A 5,740-nucleotide genomic window follows, 5' to 3' on the forward strand; every position below is an offset into this window, starting at 1 on the left:
ATAAATGACACTCTGCTTCTCTGAACACTTCTGAGCAGGGAAGCAAAGATCAGGCTTTTTTGAATAGGACTTTTAAATAAGAATGTTTACTCTCTTGACCCACTTCTCATAAAGCTGCTGTAAAACATGCTGATAAACTACCCCATGAATCTGAAACCAAATGATTTCAGATTTGTGGAGTAGTTTATCAGTTTACAACCGTCCTCTAGCATCTTTGATGTGATGCACCTTAGGGCTGCTTCTGATGTTAGTTTTCTCTTTCTTATACTGAAAAGCAGTGTGTGGGGTCAGATAGAAAATGGTCATAGATGCCCATCTTCAAACAGAATGGGAATGCTGAGATAATGATCTCAAGGGCAATTCTAAGTGACAGCAATGCAAAAGAGGTGCTGGAACTCAGAACCGGTGAGTTCCGACTGGGGAAAATAAGCCTTGCGTGGCGAGTTCCCGCCCCCCACCAGGATAAATAAAGACACGAGACACCATAATTTAAGGTTAAATGGGCGAATTAGGCCACAACTTTATTGAATCCAGGAATGAGAGGCATTGGCTTAGGCATTGGTCCTATTGACTATCCGGCTCCAGCCCATTTGCTGGAGACACGGGGAAGGGTTAACACTATATCGGGGGAGTCTCCTGCTGAGGCACGTCGACTAGGAGCTCCCCCGGGTCACTGCTTGGGGGCGTGCCTTTGGCCCACACCTCCATAGGCTTCGGACAGGGCCACGCCCCCCGGAGTCCTTTAACGGACCACCCTTCTGACATTGTTTAAAACCACAGTTTTCCTCCCAGTTCCCTCCATCCTTTAGTCAGACTTCTGCCATTGTTTTAAACCACTGCTTTCCCCCTCTCAGTGGTGCAACCTTCCTTCACTTTTGCTCCTTTTACCCCGCCGTGACTTCATGCAAATCCAGGACTGTGATGCAGCACTACAAATCCTCCAATAGAGGCTGTGTGATGACATTCTTACATTTTTATTAGATAAAAAGAGATAAAATAATAAATACTATGTGTTTTGCATGAGATGTTAGATTACTAGACCCCTTAGCTATAAGAAACACACCTGTCCATTTAAATATCTGAAATACAGACAGGTATAGTCAGATTTGGCTAAATGCTGTAGTTGTTATATGTAAATATTAGAGATTCACTAGTGTTCACTAATTTAAATGGGGGGGGGGGTTTGGAAAATCTAGTCCACATTTCCAGAGTTCTTCTGTAGGTCTGAAGAGGAATTCCTATATCCTTCATTAAACATGAATATTCTGTGTACAGGAACAAAAAGGAACACAGAAGTAGAGGACATATTTTAAACTGCTTCCTTTCAGTGTCCATAATGGGGGGGGGGGTCTTTGCCATAGCCAGCCAAAGAGGAAGCAAATAGATTTGTGTTTTGTGTGTTGCGTAAGATGGCGTGCTGGGCTGCCACACTGCGAGTCAATGGATGGAAGTTACTTAAAGGCATCTTGGGCACTTTCTCTTGATTGAGCTGGAATTCCTTGGCTTTGAAATTCAGTCTAGGATGCTCTCTATGAGCCTGGCTTTCCCCTAGAAGCTTGTATAGAAGTGGAGACCCTTTCCCAACCTGCTCTTCTCTGTCACTGACTGATGCCTCATATCCTTTCTGTTGGATGTGCCAGCTTCTCCCCTCCACAGGTGTTCTCACTGTAAGGAAGCAGGTGTGCAGATGTAAAAAACAGAATTCACAGCAATCGCTCCCAACTGAGAGAGGCAACCTGCTTAAGGGAGCAAGCCAATGCTTTGGTGCATTTCCTCCTGGCAAGTGTGTTAAGTGGGTGCATTTTTAATGCATTGCATTCATGGGTGTGTACATTTGGTTCTGCGCATAGCACAGATGCACACAGCCCCAACCCAAAAGCATATCCTTTTTTATGCACACACGCATTTACTGGCATACTATAATGGAATATATTTGGACATTCAACACCCAGGGACAAAACTATCATGACACTGTATTGAGCAAGATGAGAAAACTGTAAAAAAAAAAACCAAAAAAACCCACCCCCATTTGCTGTTGGACTCCAACTCCCATCAGTCTCAGCCAGGGACAAGGGACAAATTTGATTCTGCTTACATTTTGAAGCCAATTTTATCAGATCTGCACTTTCCAGAACAATATGAGAACCAAAACACAGCCATCCTTCAAAATTAGCACTTATCCAAATTCTGCCATGCACTTCTCCAACCAAGCAATGTTTATAAAAATGCATATACTGGGAGGAAATGCATTTTAAAATATATTTGTGAAAATAGAATACAAAAATGCTTTATATTAAGTTGCTTTCAAAAATGTGAAAATTGCAGGTACAGATGCGTGTGTGTTTTTAGGAGAGATTCGCACTAAAATACTGAAACATTTTCACGAGGACTTAAAAAAACAAACCCACAAATATGGAGAACTGAACTTAAGATTAGAAAAATGAGACGCTGAGAGAACTGAAAATGACAGATCCTTCCATACTTGGAGAACAGCCTTTACCAAAGGTGTCATGGGCTTTGAAGACACTCGAACTCAGGACGCAAGGGAGAAACATGCTAAGAGGAAGGCACACTTGGCAAATCCACACCGTGATCAACTCCTGCCCGGAAACCAATGTCCCCACTGTGGAAGGACGTGTGGATCCAGAATTGGCCTCCACAGTCACTTACGGACTCACTGTTAAAACCATGTTTATGGAAGACAATCTTACTCGGCTACGAGAGATCGCCAAAGAAGGCAGAGGCATACTTAGGGGTTGGCGAAACCAGCCCCCACCGCATGTTTTGTGCCAGAATGCTCAATAAACAGGTTGTCAGAAGTTGGGAGTCCTTTCCTTATGGTAAATGGTTTGACCAGATAATACATGGCCCTTTCTACTTAAAAGGTTCTACTTATGCTTTATCAGAACATTACAACATCTCTTAACATCTGCATTCAAAGAACATTTGCATGACTGAGGGTGAGTGTATGAGCACATTATACAAGCAATTCTGAGTTACTGAATTTGTTACAGGCCTGTTGAGTGCTTCTGTGGAGAAAATTACTCCTGTTCCTAATACACTTATCATTTATTGCAAATGTCTGGGGCAAGATGTTGGTATTTTCTACTACATTTATTCTTTATTTGACAGATTTGGTATCATATGTGGTAGAGCTGCATCTGATTTTTACCTTCCCTATTCACATTCTGAAAATTGCTCCTCCTAAGTCAACCTAGCAGTTCGAAAGCACGTCAAAGTACAAGTAGATAAATAGGTGCCACTCCGGCAGGAAGGTAAACACCATTTCCGTGTGCTGCTCTGGTTCGCCAGAAGCGGCTTAGTCATGCTGGCCACATGACCTGGAAGCTGTATGCCGGCTCCCTCGGCCAATAAAGCGAGATGAGCGCCGCAACCCCAGAGTCGGCCACGACTGGACCTAACGGTCAGGGGTCCCTTTACCTTTACCTTTAAGCTTATCAGAGAAGCACAGAACATGAATGAAGGAATGTAAATTGAGTGAGGTGAGCCCACTGTGTAAGTGCACTCTCAGCATTTTGAGCATGTGAACAACCTGCTCCCTAAAATCAAGCTAAGAGTAAAGCTTGTTATAATGGGTCTCAGCAGAGGCTGGATTTGCACAATGCTGCTTAGCTGGTCCCTTGTGTCAGTCATGAGACCTTTTCCTTAACTTCTTGGCACATGCCTGTTTTTCACATTATCCATTCCACAGCCAAGTGGCAGCCCACATTCTGCCCCCCTCCATTTAATTTTGATTTTGCCAATAGTGTGTTAAGGAGAGAAGGGAATACAACATAAAATCATGTTACCCAGCTGTGGATGTACTGAAGTGTATTGTGTGGGCCTTTCCCCTCCCCCCTGTGTGTGGTGATGTTTTCCTAAGTGTCGTCTGTCACCACACCTTCTACTTCCATATGGGAGATACTCCTTGATGGATTATAGGTGGGTCTAGTCATGACACATGCATTATTATTTTTTAAATAACCCATTCTTTTGTACAAGTCTGGCATGTCAGAATTTTTTTTTTCTCAGATTATTATGTTTAATTAAATTGGCCGCCCACCCACGTAAATAATGCTTCTAAAAAACATATCAAATGTCATCTATTTATTTATTAAAGGAATTTGTACACCTGCTTTGCTGGTGTCCTAAATAGGTGCTTAGTCTGTCTACTGGGTAATCCAACCCTGGGGAGATGGCATGTATCACCAGCTGTTTATCACCCTCAGGTACTGTTATCAGAATTTTAAGGTCATATATTTTTTTTAAATGTTCATGACTGTATATATAAACCACATGTCTGAAACCCCATAGACAAGGTCCTGAACAAATTGACCTCAAATATTTCTCTGCAAGGTCAAAGTCAGAAACGTCCCCGTTGTCTCTTTCCTCACAATTCTCTTCCTCACAAATCCTATCTTAAGCGCACATTCAAGATATGAACAGGGTGACCCTGTGACCTGTGACCTAGATTCAGGAATTAAGTAGTTATAATAACAAAAGAGTAGCCAAAACCCAGATAATGCAATCAGATAACTTGCCAGACAGGAGATAAACAACGCGCTCAGATTTCTGTTATAGACCGCCTTTTCTGTGATGTAGGTATGATGTATCTGGGGGGTGGTCTTGGGCTACTACACCCCTTCTTTGATGTCTGTATGATGTTTCTGGGGGTGGTCTGGAGTTTGAGGGTGGGCAATTCCAAAAGTCTATATAAGAGCGGGCACGTCTTTGTTCTGGGTCCTCCTCCTGTGGGGGGGGGGAGCACCCTGTTGCAACAGTTAATAAAGATCAGGTTGGTCTCTGTTATTTTTTCCTACTGATAGAGAACCTACAAAAGGACTCTATATCTTGGGTACCCCATGAGGGGAAAGGAGCAGTTTTATCACTTATAACAGGTACCTTGACTGTAAATCTTTCTGCTGAGGGAAGAGAAGGCAGCATCTCAGCTTAAGAGAAAAGCTCTTCCTGTAGATTCATTTTGGATCACTTGGGAAGCCACCACCAGCACCCCAAAACAAGCTGGCCAATTTTCAAAACATTAACTTCCCCTCTGTTAGCCATAGAAAGCTGTTTAGCAGGCAAGCTAAGTAACTGCAATATTTATAGATTCAATTTCCACATCAATTTCCCTGATAGGCAAATGCAGCCACAACGTCACTCCTATTAGGAATGCAGGCAGCAAACACACTGTTGCTATGGCGATTTTTGCCATCACAGCAAAGGCAGCCCGTGTGCATTGCTTGTGTATGAAGCTTTCTGGCAAAGCAGCTAGTCTTAATTAATCTGAAAAGGCGACACATTTAATAAATGGCGGGAGCAGTGATGGTGTTGGGAGGGAAGTATACTGAGTCAAGCAAACTTCTCTTTTGAAAAGGAATTGACCTTGCTTGGAGCCCAGAATTTCTAGGAATGGACAGGCCTTGGACAAACTCTGTGTACCAAATGTTGAAACCAGTTACATATCCGAGCTTGCCAAGGGGAATCTGTCGTTTGAGTGAGTGGCTCTTTACAAGATAGGGTAATTGAAATGTGTTTCTTCATTCTTTATTTATTCATTCATAGTACTTCTATGCCACCATACCAGTGAGGTTCTCTGAGTGGCAAACTTCATTTTAAACATTCAGTATAAAACAGTAAAAAAAAAAAATCCAGTTCCAGTCAATATCTTTGTGTGGGGCTAGCTGCACCGTGAGAGAGAAAGGAGGCATGCGAACCAACCAAATCAACCATTTCTTCT

General features: G+C 42.7%; 1 long non-coding RNA gene across 1 annotated transcript; it reads right to left on the reverse strand.

Moving 5' to 3' along the window:
- Positions 1 to 488: 488 nt before the first annotated feature.
- LOC309526769 lies at positions 489 to 5,092 on the reverse strand. The gene is made up of 2 exons (XR_014216911.1): positions 4,903 to 5,092; positions 489 to 1,665 (listed from the first exon to the last, which is right to left on the reverse strand). It is a non-coding gene; the product is annotated as an uncharacterized lncRNA (long non-coding RNA).
- Between the last annotated feature and the right edge of the window lie 648 nt (positions 5,093 to 5,740).

This window comes from Podarcis vaucheri, assembly GCF_965113315.1.
Source record: "Podarcis vaucheri genome assembly, chromosome: 2".
NCBI lineage: Eukaryota > Metazoa > Chordata > Lepidosauria > Squamata > Lacertidae > Podarcis > Podarcis vaucheri.